The sequence below is a fragment of the Macaca fascicularis genome, chromosome 8 (assembly GCF_037993035.2).
Source record: "Macaca fascicularis isolate 582-1 chromosome 8, T2T-MFA8v1.1".
Classification (NCBI taxonomy): Eukaryota; Metazoa; Chordata; class Mammalia; order Primates; family Cercopithecidae; genus Macaca; species Macaca fascicularis.
Window position 1 is genome coordinate 70,550,328 of NC_088382.1, and position 14,875 is coordinate 70,565,202.

At 40.0% G+C, this 14,875-nt stretch overlaps 1 protein-coding gene across 2 annotated transcripts in view; it reads left to right on the forward strand.

Annotated features, from left to right (window-relative positions):
* The window catches only part of RAB2A (RAB2A, member RAS oncogene family), a 103,551-nt gene that overhangs the window by 79,793 nt on the left and 8,883 nt on the right, over positions 1–14,875 (forward strand). The gene's annotated exons all lie outside the window — the stretch shown is intronic.

The following is a 14,875-nucleotide window of genomic DNA, read 5'->3' on the forward strand; positions in this document are numbered from 1 at the left end:
AGGCAGAGGTTGCAGTGAGCCAAGATGCACCGTTGCACTCCAGCCTGGGCGACAAGAGCAAAACTACATCTCAAAAAAAAGAAAAAAATTGCATAGCCCTATAAACTTTAATGGAAATTGAATTCATAGTTTTAAAACTCCCATAAAAGAAATCTCTAGGTCCAAATGGTTTCACTGGAGAATTCTACCAGACATTTAAAAAAGGGATGAACACCAATTCTAGACCATCTTTTCCAGAAAATAGATGTAACACTTCCCTATTTACTTTATGAAACTGATACTACTCCGACACTAAAACCAAAGACAGTACAAAAAAAGGAAAAGTACAAACCAATAGCGTTTATAAATATATAAGCAAAAATCCTCAACAAGATACCAGAAAATAGAATTTCAACAATATGTGAAATTGTGTGTATGTATGTGTATAAAGTGTATACGTCATGGCCAAATGGGGTTTATTCCAGGGATGCAAGGCTTGCTCTGTATTCAGAAACAAATCAGTGTACTCCACCATTTAGTAAGATAAAGAAGAGAAACCACGTGATTATAGCAGTTGATGCAGAAAAACCATTTGACAGAATTCAACACCCATCCATGTTTAAAAACTCTCCAAAAAATAGGAATTGAAGAGGACTTCCTCAACTTGTTAAAGAGCACGTAAACATACACCGAAAAAAAAACCCACAACTAATGTTATACGTAAGGGCAAAAGGTTGAAGGCTTTGTTCCTCAGATTAGGAACAAAGCAGGAATGTCTGTTCTCACCATTAATCAACATATTGATGGAAGTTCTAGCCAGTGCAGTAAAGCAAAAAAAAAAGAAAAAAAGAAAAAGAAAAGGCATACAACTGAGAAAGGAAGAAATAAAAACTGTTCTATTTGTGGATGATGTAATTGTCTCCGTAGGAAATCTCAAGGGATTTACAACAAAAAAATGAACTAATAAGTGAGTTCAGCAAGGTTGCAGGATACAAGGTAGACATAAAAATCAGTCATATTTCTATATTTTAGCAATGAAAACATGAATGCCAAAACTCAAAATATATCATTTTTAAGCACACAAAAAATGAAATACTTAGGTGTGAATCTAAAAACAGCATGTGCAGGCCATACACTCTGAAAACTGCAGAACTAGTTACAGTGATTAAAGAAGTAGAAGAAGATCTAAATAAATTGAGAGGCATACTATGCCTACTGTTTGGAATATTCAATCTTGTAGAATGTCACTTATTCACAAATTGATATAAATGTTTAACACAATTCATATCAAATTTCCAGTATGATGTTTTATAGATATAGACAATATTATTATAAAATATATATGGAAAGGCAAAAGAACTAATGTAGCTGACACAACTTAGAAAAGGAGAATAAAATGGGATGAATCCATCCATTGATTTCAAGTTCTGCATAGCTAATCATCAGGACTGTGTGATACTAGTAAAGGGATAGACACATAGATCAATGGAACAGAATAAATAACCTGGAAACATGCATGCAAATAGGCACAACTAATTTTTAACAAAGATTCAGAAATAGTTAAATGGAAGAAGATAGCCTTTTCAACAAATGGAACTCTAGCAGTTATAAATCCATAGGCAAAATAAATGAACTTCATCCTAAGTCTCACACCTTAAAAAAACTAACACAAAATGAATCCTGGAGTTAAATGTAAAATATTGACGTATTTATCTTTTAGGGGAGAAAAAAACCCCAAAAATTTCAGTATCTGAGCATTGGCATACGTGTCACCAGAAGGATGATTCATAAAAGGAAAAAGTGATAAATTCGCCTTCAAAAACTTTTGCCCTGTTAAAGACTCTGTATAAGTAGATGGAAAGACAAATCTTCAGACTGGGAGAAAATACTTACATACCAAGTACCCAACAAAAGACTAGTGGCTAGAAGTAAAAATTCTCATAAGTATTGAGTAATTTTACCCAGTAGTAAAAAACAATGCAATTACAAAATGGGCAAGAGAGATATGAGCAGATATTTCATTGAAAAGGATCTACAAATGGCAGATAAGCACTAGAAAAGATCTTTGAAATCACTAGCCTTTAGGGAAGTGGAAATTAAGACCTCAGTGAGCCAGGCCTGGTAGGTGTAAGCCGGTAATCCCAGCTACTGGGGAGTCTGAGGCAGCAGGAGGATCACTTGCACCCAGGAATTTGAGACTAGACTGGGCAACACAGACCCTGTCTCAAAAAAGAAAGAAAAACACCCAATGAGCTATCACCACATACCTGTCAGAATGTCAGAAAGGCTAAAATGAAAAATACTGAGAACACCAAATGCTGAAGAGAATGTGGAGAAACCAGATCACTCTTACGTTGCATGTGGGAATGTAAAATAACATAGCCAGTCTGGAAAAAGGGCAGTTTCTTTAAACACTAAACATGCAGCTACCATACATCCTAGCAGTTGCACACCTGGACACTTATCCCAGAGAAATGAAGACTTAGGTTGACTCAAAAACCTGTACACAAATGTTCACAGTAGTTTTATTCAGAATGGCCAAAAACTGGAAACAGACCAGAGACATTGGGTTAAACGACACTTCAGTGGCTGTGTGGTTACAGTGTGGTCCCTCTATACCATGGAATACTACTCAACAATAAGAAGAGGGAAAGTACAGATACTATACAGCAATCTGGATAAATCTGGAGAGAACCGTGCTTAATGAATCAAGCCATTCTCAAAAGGTTGATCCTGTATTATCCCATCTATGTAACTTTCTTGAAATGATAAAATTTTTTTGTAACAATGTATTAATACTATAGTTTTATATGAAGTCACCACTGGGGGAAACTACATAAATGTTACACGGGATTCTTCTGTATTATTTCTTACACCTGCATGTGAATCTATAATTACCTTAAAAAGTTTAATCAAAAAATAACTGTGTACATCCAACTTAAACTAATTAAATTCAGTCCTTTAACACCATGATGACAATTTTAAAAATGAAAATTCATCAGGAAGAAGCCTCCCAACCACAATAAAATACTAATGTTAGAATATGGAATATGGCTATAGGAGCTTGTTGGTATTTTTATGAATTCTTGAGAAATACAGATTTTCTTTTTCAAATTATTAAATTTTTGCTGATATGACTTTTTCACAAGAGCTCTTTATGTTGCATTTCTGCACAGGGCAAATTTTTATATAAATAGTTCCCTCCATATATGTTTAGCACATGCCTAACAAATAATAATTTTTATTGTGCATAGACTTTATTGTCTGTTTTGGTTTTTTTTCTTTTTGAGATGGAGTGTTGCTCTCACCCAGGCGGGATTGCATTGGCACAATCTCAACTCACTGCAGTCTCCACCTCCCAGGTTCAAGTGCTTCTCCCACCTCAGCCTCCTGAGTAGCTGGGACTACAGGCATGCACCACCACGCCTGGTTAATTTTTTGTACTTTTAGTAGAAACGGGGTTTCACTATGTTGCCCAGGCTGGTCTCAAACTCCTAAGTGATCCACCTGCCTTGGCCTCCCCAAGTGCTGGGGTTACAGGCATGAGCTGCCACGCCCAGCATATTATGCATAGACTTTCTTAATTAACATTTCTCAGAAGTAGCCAAAGATGAAATTGTGCTAATATGAAATAAGAAAGTCCTGGTTAGAAGATAAACAAAACAAGCCGCATTCATTCACAATGTCTGCGTGTCAGATTTTTAAGTAGAAGGCATTTTTTGGACAATACACTTTTATTCTTTAGCTTATTTTTCTACATCATATATATCAAAGCATTTTGGTAGGCTCAAAATGAAGTTGATAGAACTGTTGTTAAGCCTTGTTTTATTTTGTTTTTTTTGAGATGGGGTCTCGCTTTATTACCCAGGCTGGGGTACAGTGGTTTGAACTGTAGCCTCAACCTCTTGGGCTCAAGTGATCCTCCTGCTTCAGCCTCCCAAGTAGCTGGGATGACAGGTGTGTGCCACCATGCCCAGCTAATTTTTTTGTTTTTTTGTAGAGGCAAAGTCTTGCCATGTTGCCCAGGCTGGTCTCAGACTTCTGGGTTCAGGATATCCTCCCATCGTAGCCTCCCAAAGTCCTGGGATTACAGGCTCAAGCCACTGTGCCTGGAAAGGCTGCTGTTTCAAATTAACATAATCAGTATTCTCACTTAAAAAGCTAAACCTTTATAGACATCATCTAGTTTTAGAGGTTATCACCATGTAGACAGTTTGAGTCTTATATCCCATCTGTTGAGCAAATGCCAGAAATATTTTTACCTATAAATATTTCAGTATAAGTAATTTTTAAAAATATAATACAATACCATTATCATATATAACTAAGCAGTAATTGCTTAATATCTAATATAAAGTCTTAGTGTCATCCCTTTTATTTCATTCAACAAGTAATGTTGGAAAACAAGTATTTAGTTTCTTTATTTGGGATCAAGGAAGATTAACAAAAGGATTTCTTTCTCCTTAGAGAAGTAGGAAAGAGGAGAACTAAACCAGTACTTACTTGGTATCTGCCTTTTGATAGGCATTCACCCTCAGTTCCTATGACAGGAGAGCCAAGACCACTATGCAGCTGACATATTACAATATACTAACTCAGAGATTTAAGCAAGAATTATCCTGCAGAATTAGATCCAAGGAGGTAAATGTTAGGCATGCATGGCCCATTGATTCTTGATCAGGTTGACCCTTGGACTTGGAAAAAACAGCAATTATAGTAATTATGGGGAAGTTTTTCTAAGTGCCATGCCTTACGTTTTTGCTTTTCAAGGACTCAGATTTGCCTAACTGTGCCATCCTTTTGTTCCTTAGGAGAATAAGCAGAGCTGTATGGGAGAGGCAGTTTAGCACAGTGGGTAGAAACTGATATGGGCTCAGACAGGATCTATCCTCAGCTTGCTCTCTGGAGGACTCTCTTCTGTGAGAGCCGATCATGTGATGGGTTAAGAATAAGGCAGGTATTCTAATGACACATTCCCGTTTTCTTTTTTTTTTTTTTTTTTTTTTTGAGACGGAGTCTCGCTCTGTAGCCCAGGCTGGAGTGCAGTGGCCGGATCTCAGCTCACTGCAAGCTCCGCCTCCCGGGTTCATGCCATTCTCCGGCCTCAGCCTCCCGAGTAGCTGGGACTACAGGCGCTGCCACCTCGCCCGGCTATTTTTTGTATTTCTTAGTAGAGACGGGGTTTCACCGTGTTAGCCAGGATGGTCTCGATCTCCTGACCTCGTGATCCGCCCATCTCGGCCTCCCAAAGTGCTGGGATTACAGGCTTGAGCCACCGTGCCCGGCCACATTCCCGTTTTCTAGTGACAGTGGTGGTTGGCGTTTGGACTTTTCAGGGAAGGTCATCATCCTCTTTTTTATAATCTGTTGAGAATTATTCACATCCCAGCTGATCCTTGGCAACCATGTGTAGAGAAATTTTAATGCACAGGGAACTCTCTTAAAATATTTTTTAGACTATTATTATTTGTTAAGGTTAAATATAAATGGCACATTGATGATGTTTAGAATTGGATCTGTTTCCTTTTGATGTTGTGCTGTAGTCTATTTATACATTTTAACCAAGACGCAGTTACTTTAATACAAGTGGACACCATGAAGTTTAACTGTTACAGTTCCCTATAAGGGACTGGATAATTTACAGCACAAGATAACAACAGCTTTGTTCCAGCACTAGCTGTGTTGTTGCTGGAAATAAGTTTACTATTAATCTATAGATTTCCTATTAATCAGCTTTATGATTTCATCCAAGAAGGATCTGTTGAGGGGGAAAAGAGGCAACCTGGTAAATGAATGCAAAGGATAGCTCCTCATAACACAGAATTATCTGGTCCAAAATGTCAGCAGTATTGAGATTGAGAAATATTGAATTAGAATAATAAAACACAGTTCAACTCAAGGAAATGAAGCACCCACTCAGCATAATATATGAATCCCCTTTATTCACTTAGTAATAGGAGGGATGATGCTATGATATTAATGTTAAAAATGACTCAAAATGCCATGGCTTATGCCTGTAATCCTGGTACTTTGGGAGGCTGAGGCAGGAAGATTGCTTGACACCAGGAGTTCCAGACCAGCCTAGCCAACATAGCAAGACCGTGTCTCTATTTAAAAAGAGAGAAAGAGAGGGAGAGGGAAGAGAAGAAAGAAAAGAAAGGAAAAGAAGAAAGAAAATAGATGATTGATTGATAACAGACAGACAGATAGGGTTTGGATCTGTGTCCCTGCCCAAATCTCATATCGAATTCTAATCCCCATTGTTGGAGGTGGGGCCTGGTGGGAGGTGATTAGATCATGGGGGCAGTTTCTTATGAATGGTTTAACACCATACTGCTTGGTGCAGTTCTCATGATAGTGAGTTCTCACGAGATCTGATTGCTTAAAAGCATGTAGTGCCTCCCGCCTCTTTCTCTTTCTCCTGCTCTGGTCATGTGAAGTGCCTTGCTCCCCGTTTGCCTTGTGGCATGATTGTAAGTTTCCTGAGGCCTCCCCAGAAGCTGAGCAGATACCAGCATCATGCTTCCCGTACAGCCTGCAGAACCATGAGACAATTAAACCTCTTTTCTTTATAAATTACCCAGTCTCAGGTATTTCTTTATAGCAGTGTAAGAAAGGACTAATACAGAAAATTGGTACTGAGAAGTGGGGGTTTGCTATAAAGATACCTCAAAATGTGGAAATGACTTTGGAACTGGGTAATGGGACGAGGTTGGAAGAGTGTGGAGGGCTCAGAAGATGAGGAAAAATTTGGAACTTCCTAGAGACTGCTTGAACTGTGAGCAAAATGCTGATAATGATCTGGACAATGAAGTCCAGGCTGAGGAGGTCTCAAATGGAGAAGAGAAAATTACTGGGGACTGGAGCAAAGGTCACTTTTGTTTTGCTTTAGCAAAGAACCTGGCTGCATTGTGCTCCTGCCCTAGGGACCTGTGGAACTTGGAACTTGAGAATGATGATTTCAGGTGTCTGGCAGAAAAATTTTCTAAGCGACAAAGCATTCAAGATGCGACCTGGCTGCTTCTAATAGCCTGTCTTATATGTGTGAGCAGAGAAGTGACCTGAAACTAGAACTTAGACTTGAAAGGGAAGCATAGCATAAAGGTGATAAATTTGTAGACTGGCCACGTGGTAGAAAAGAAAAGCCCATTTCAGAGGAGAAACTCGGATAGGCTGCAGAAATTTGCATAAGTAAAAAGGAACCAAATGCTAATAGCCATGACAATGGGGGAAGGCATTTATCAGAGACTTCACAGGAGCCCCTACCTCACAGGCCCAGAGGCCTAGGAAGGAGGAATGGCTTTGTAGGTCAGGGCCAGGGTCAGGACCCCACCACCCTGCACAGCCTCGGGACACTACTCCCTGCATCCCAGTCACTTTAGTTCCAGCTGTGGCTCAGAGGGGCCCAGGTACAGTTCAGGTCACTGTTTCAGAGGGTGCTAGCCACAAGCCTTGGTGGCTTCCATGTGGTGGGAAGCCTGTGGGTGCACAGAGTCCAAGAGTTGAGGCTTGGGAACCTCTGCCTAGATTTCAGAGAATGTATGGAAAACCTTGAATGTTCAGGCAGAAGCCTGCTGCAGGGGTGGAGCCCTCACAGAGAACCTCTTCTGGGGCAGTGCAGAGGGAAAATGTAGGCTTGGTGCTCCACATAGAGTCCCCACTGGGGCACCACCTAGTGGAGCCATGAGAAGATGACCACGTCCTCCAGACCCCACAATGGTAGATACACCAACAGTTTGCACCCATCGCTTGGAAAAGCCACAGGTACTCAGTGCCAGCCAGTGAGAGCAGCAGTGGGGTCTGAACCCTGCAAAGCCACAGTGGTGGAGCTGCCCAAGGCCTTGGGAACACACCCCTCACACCACTGTGCCCTGGACGTAGGACATGGAGTCAAAAGATCATTTTGGAGCTCTAAGATTTGGTGACTGCCCTTCTGGGTTTGAACTTGTATAGCACCTGTATGTAACCCCTTTCTTTTGGCCAATTTTTCTTTTTTGGAATGGGAGTATTTACCCAATGCCTGTGTCACCATTGTATCTTGAAAGTAACTAGCTGTTTATTTTACAGGCTCATAGGCAAAAGGGACTAATACATATATATATAATGCTTCGTTTCAAGCTGGGGGTGGTAGCTCACGCTTATAATCCCAGCACTTTGGGAAGCCAAGGCAGGCAGATCACCTGAGGTCCGGAGTTCAAGACCAGCTTGACCAATATGGCGAAACCCCATCTCTACTAAAAATACAAAAATTAGCCAGGCGTGGTTGCTTGTGCCTGTAGTCCCAGCTACTCAGGAGGCTGAGACAGGAGAATTACGTGAACCAGGGAGGTGGAAGTTGCAGTGAGCTCAAATCGCACCACTGCACTCCAGCCTGGGCGACAGAGATTCCGTCTTAGAAAACAAACAAACAAACAAAATGCTTCATTTCAGTGACGCCCTGAGCTGGGAAGGAGTAAAGACTCATAGGTGAAAGAAACTAATACATGTATATAAAACGCTTCTTTTCAGTGATGCCCTGAGCAAGGAGAAAGTAAAGACTAAGAAGTACTAATCTTTGGAGCTGCCTCTGACCTGCAAATCCTGCAGTGAATACTCTTAAATGTTTTAGTATCTGTCCAGATGATATTGGTACCCAGATCCTTTAATTATACCTCTGATATTCCAACTGTTTTGCTCTTACCTGGATTTATGCTGCCGATCTTGAACTAGTATCTTAAATGTAAAATGGCACCCAAGGCAACACTTTGAAGTTTATTTCCAAAGAGCATAAAAATAAAATGCCCTAGTCTTCCTAAACTAGGTATTACTTAGAGGGAAGAATTTCTTAAGACAGGATCATAGAGAGAGTACTATCATATACTACATTCATAACACTAATATATAACCACATAGATATTTATTGTATACACAAATAATACTTGGGAAATCTGGATTTTAAAAAGTCAGCAAATTTTTCTAACAGTTGCCCAAGCTATACCTGGGCTCTATTGAGCTGCAGCTGGAGCTGGAATGGCTAGGATACACAAGCGGTGTCCTGAGGCAACACAGGGTGGTGGGGTCCTGGCCTGACCTACAAAACTATTCTTCCCTCTTAGGCCTCCAGGCCTGTGATGGGAAGAGCTCCTGTAAAGTCTCTGAAATGCCTAAAATTGGAATCTGGGGGGGATGCATAACACCTCTTAACATACCATGGACTGATGTCTGTGTTATTTTGCTTACTCTCTTATTTCATGGTCACATATATTTTGTGGTGGGTGCATGGAGACTACTTTTTTTTTAAACTAAACTAAGAATGCCTCATAAGATTTTTCTTTTTTTCAGGTCAGTTGTCTTTTTTATTTATTTTTTTTTTTTTAAGATTTTTTTTTTTGTAGAGACAGTGTCTCTCTATATTGCCCAGGCTTGTCTCAAACTCTTTGGTTCAAGCAATTCTCCCACCTCAGCCTCCCAAAGTGCTGGGATTATGGCATGAGCCACCATGCCCAACCTACCTAAGTCAGTTGTCTTTTTGACCAGAGCGTCACAAAATATTAATGTACATACAGATCACCTAAGAATTCTGTTAAAATGCAGATTCTGCTTCAGTAGATCTGTGCTGTGGCCTGGGAGCTTGCATTTGTAACCAGCCCTCAACTAATGTAGATCCTGCTGATCCAGGGGTCACACTCTGAGGAGATACAGAAGCTGTAGAGGAATCCAGTCTGTTCTGTCACAGGAGGATCAGGCGGAGTGCTGTCTCCTCCCATTTTCTCAGAGATGTTATTGCTTCAAGCCATCTCATTATCTTCACCCTTTCCTTCTCTATTGATTCTTGGCTCCCAGCATGTAATTAAGTTTCAGCCATCTTATAAAATACTTTCACTCCATTTCTCCTGAATGTTTTTCCTTCTGGCTTCTATTAAGAGCTGTCTCCATTTCCTTGTTCTTTTTCACACTTCTCTTCATAGTCTGACTTCTTCCACCATGGCCAGAGTCATCCTGGTCTTCCTAAAAGCCACACATAACAAATACTTTTCTGGGTTTGTTTGGTTTTTATTTTTACTTTTAGAAAAAGTTTATTATAAAAAAGTAATTGCATGAAAGAAAACTTGCAAAATAGATAATAAGTAAAAGAATAATAAAAACATATTCATAATATGTAAAGGCTAGAAGAAAATGTAACAGCAATGACTGTATAGGCACTCAAAAAGCAAGAATTATAGCTTTTTTTTTCTTCTGCTTTTCTGTTTTTAGCTTAAACAGTCCTTTGGGAATATTTGATACTTTTGACTACTCTTCAGTAAACTTTCTTAGCTCCATGACACCATTTTCTCTCTCTCGCTTCCTCCCCCTTCCCCTCTCTCTCTCTCCCTCTGTCCCTCTGTCCCTCTGTCCCTCTACCCCTACCCCCACCCCCACCTCACTGGCCTTCCCCAGATATTCTTTACCAGTTCTTTTTTCCACTTTGAGATATCACCTAAGTCTGTTACTTCAGGTACCCTTTTAGGCTGTATGTTCAGCTCCACCCTGACAGCTGCTGCCTAGACAGTTGTGCTGAGTGATCTTCACACCTTTCCAATTTAACACATCCAACTGAACTGACAGCCCTTCGCTATTCTAGTCTGCAAATCTTCTGTATTCTATAGTGTTCTTTCTCTTACCCCTTCACATTGATTTATTCAGTTAATACGTATCACTTTTCACCTGTTATTGTTTCTTCCTATTAAATTGTCCTCTGTCATAATTGTATCCTAATTGGACTTCCTGTCTTCATTTTTCAGTCCTTTTACACTGTGACCTCTGGGATCTTGTTAAAAATGAAGATTGAATGTCTCTCTCCAATTTTATTAACCATGCAGTGGTTTCCCACAGCTTCAGCATCAAACTCCTTAGCTTGGCATACAGGATGCTTTGATTGCCAACCCTTCACACCATATGCTCTCCATGGTAAACTAAGAGTCGATCAGCTTTACAGTGTTCTCTCTCCTTCTCCACAAAAAAAGTATTCTGTGCACTTGAAATGCCCTTCCTTCCGACTTGATCCTCCAAGGATATGGTCAAGTCTGATCCCTTCTCTGGAGTGTGTTCCATGACACCAGCGTGTCTTCCTTCCACCACCAGCCACCACACACGGCATCTGAACTGATAGACTTTTTCTTCTACTCATTCCTGTGTCATCCTGGGCATGAATTCACCTTGGCATGATATCATTGCACTTGTTTGTCATGTCAGCCCACCATAAGGATTGAGTTCTTTAAAGACACAGACTCTTGTCATTTCTGCAGCCCCCACATGTTAGATAACAAAAGTTTGGATAAGTAAGTATATATTTGCTTCAACGATGTTCTTCTTCCTTTAGTCTTTCATTCTGATTATGCTTTGGTCCCATTTGTTACATGTAGGTGGAATTCTGTCCTAAACCTTATCTTTGCCCAAGCATTTTAAAACATGAGATTTTAGAAACTCCAGATGAGGCTGGGCATGGTAGCTCACACCTATACTCTCAGCACTTAGGGAGGCCAAGGTGGGCAGATCACTTGAGGCCGGGAGTTTGAGACCAGCCTGGCCCGCGTGGCAAAACCCCGTCTCTACAAAAAAATAAAAAATTAGCCAGGCATGGTGGGACACGCCTGCTGTCCTCCCAGCTATGAGGTAGGAGGATCACTTGAGCCCAGGAAGGAAAGGCTTCAGTGAACTGAGATCATGCCCCTGCACTTCAGCTGGCGCAACAAAGGGAGACCCTGTGTCTCCAAAAAAAAAAAAATCCAGATGAGCAAATTGGCCTCTAATCAGGTGCTTCTTCCTTCAGTAGCTGCCTGGAATCTTTGTGGGTTGAAAAGGCCTTTTCAGATGGAGAGATGTTAATGTCATAATGGCAGGCCAGGTAAACCCCCACCCTTCCCAGAAACCTTATGCTTATGCTGCTGAAGTACTAGATGCCATCAAGACAATAGCTGAAAATACAACCAGCTAACCCTAAGACAGGTTGCACTAACCCACCAAGCCACCTAAATTGACAGGATAGATGAATTTTAATGTCCAGAGAGAACACGTGACTTACTAAGACATTAGTAACTAGGAAGACTACCAATTTCAAGGCCCCTTGCTAATACTTGCATTCTGTCTCAGTACTTGAAAGTCTGTAGACCTCATTTGCATTGAGGGACCATCTTGTCTTGGGCTTTGTTGTAAGTGGTGGAATGAGTATTTTTATATAGCTGTAATGAGGTTGTAAACTGAAGGCTTTGTTGCACCCTTAAACCGATTCTGAGTGTTAAGCTCATGAATGCGTACCACAGGACTTCACTGGAAATCTGACCTGGCCTTCCTCAGCAGTTTTCCAGTATCCCTTGAGGATAGCTTAGTTTAATAAATATTTACCACTCTCCTCCACATTTTGGTAGACTTGGCTGACTGGCATCAGCTTCTTCACCTCTAATTTGGCCATCATCCCCGGAACTTCGTAGATGATCCAAACTCTGACTTTGAAAGTTGCATCCATTTTCTGTACTTCTAAACCAGGGTGGCTAAACATTACCCAAGAAAATTATGCTAATAAATGCATGTCATACACTTACACACTCACATATTTCTGTAGCTTATATCCCCATATAGGTGCACAATTACATAGATCGCCATCTACCAAGACTTTCCCATGTGTACAACGTATTAGAATTCCATATGTCTAAAAGACATTTTTAATTCCTTCCTTGAAAACTGATTTCCTTCCTTTTTAATTTATCTCAATTCATGGTATACCCTTTTATCTCATCACTTAAACCAAAAGCGGAGTCATCCATAAACATATCACCATTTTACCCTGTCACTTACCAAGTCCTGTTAATTTCTTCACAACGGATATTAGGTTTGAGCTGTGCCATTCATTCTCGTTGCCACCATCTGAATTGGTCAGGCCCTCATTTCTTTCTTGGATTATTGCTCTGGAGTCCTCAGTCTCCCTGTGGCCAGCGTCGCCCCCTTGTGATTCATTCTCCAAACTCCTCTCATTTTGCCTGCTTGCTACCTTTTCAGGGTTCCTCTGCCTATAGGGCCACATCTCAAACTTTGTCTCACATTCCTGGCTATCCCCAGCTTCCAACAGAATTGAACTTAAAATCTTCTCCTCTGTCCAGAATGCCCTTCTTCCCCTCAATTTTCCTAAGGAATGAGTTGGAGTTTACCTTTCAGGACTTCCCTTGAAGGACTTTCCTCTCTCAGAAGTGGTCACACCACCTTACTCATCTAAGCAACTGAAGGTTTTTCTTCTACGTTCCCGTATTGGATTCATATCTATCCTGTATACCACATCCTTGAGATTTAAGGTATTCATACTTACCTGAGTGTCCTCAGTGCCTGGTACAAATCAAGCACTCAGTAAATGCTTATTAAATGGAAGAACTAAATTGCTAAGGAATCAAACATTTTTACGTTACCTCTGACAGAAAGTAGGAACAGGAAATTCTTTTTTTTAATTGAAAATATTTTAATATTTACTTTTGAATATAGATAAGCATTCTAAGAATAACTTGGAGTGAAATTTTTCTTCATGAGCTAAGTTTAAGTCCATCACTTGAATTACAAAATGTTAATCGTTAGTTTAGTATACTCAGTACTGAAGAGTAAAATGCTGCAATAATTATGATTTTTAAAACTATTAAGTTTACATAGAAAACCAATTACTCATCTGCATTGCTCAGCTTTTGCTATATTATGCTGCAGCAACAAACCCTAAAATAAACAACTATTTTTTTTTTTTGAGTTCCGGGATACATGTGCTGAACATACAGGTTTGTTACATAGGTATACATGTGCCATGATGGTTTGCTGCACCTATCAACCTGTCATCTAGATTTTAAGCCCCGCATGCATTAGGTATTTGTCCTAATGCTCTCTCTCCTCTTTTCTTCAACCTCCCGACAGGTCCCGGTGTGTGATGTTCCCCTCTCTGTGTCCATGTGTTCTCATTGTGCAACTCCCACTTGTGAGTGAGAACATGTGGTATTTGGTTTTCTAGGAACAGCAAATTCTTAAATGCCATATTCCCCAAACCTTTCTAACCAAATAGTTCTAGTTGCTTCCCCTCTTTATTTCCGTGCTAAAATTAAGATGTGTTTAGGCTCCCTACTTTCCTTTAGTTAACATTGATACTAGTGATATTAATTTTTGTAAAGGGTAGGAAAGAGACAAAAGATGTAAATAATACAAATTTTATATACTTCCAAAAATAATCCTAGAAATCCAATATAATTTCTAGCTAAAAGAGTTTTAAAGGATGTAGGAAGTGTGTGCTTTTTATGTTCAATTTTAACTGCAACATAAAACAAATGAAAATTCCTTTGACTTGTATTAAAGATAACTGATTATAATAAAGGAAAGATATATGTAGGAGAAGAATATTAGATTCTAATCCTGCTTCTGCTATAATTTTGTGTGGTCTTGGGCAAGTCGTTTCTCCTTTTGCCGCTCAGTCATGTCTACAAAATGAGAAAATTATAGATTGTAGATTTAGCAATGGCCCTTTTCCTTCTAGTGAAACACAAAGAAACTGTATGAGAGAAGTAACAGCACAACAGCTCTACTTTGGAACTAGTGATGCTATAGAAAGAGGTGGGGAAGAGGCAGAGGTTCTCCCTCCACAGGGCTGTCCCTACTCCCATCTCATTCCAAAAGGTGGCCCCTGCAGAATTGCCTTGAAATACGATTTAAAAGCCACTATTGGATGATGTGTGAGTTTTTCTTCACTGACCCTAAATCAGATAGAATCACAGAATTTGAAGAAGTCACAGAATTTGAAGAAGTTTCTTATTTAAACTCCCTAATATGAAATTCTAGTCTGCTGTCCTTTTCACCGGATTCTCCTATTTTTGCCCAATATCTAAGTCTTATTAAATTTATTTTGGGGGGCTCAGTGTGTACA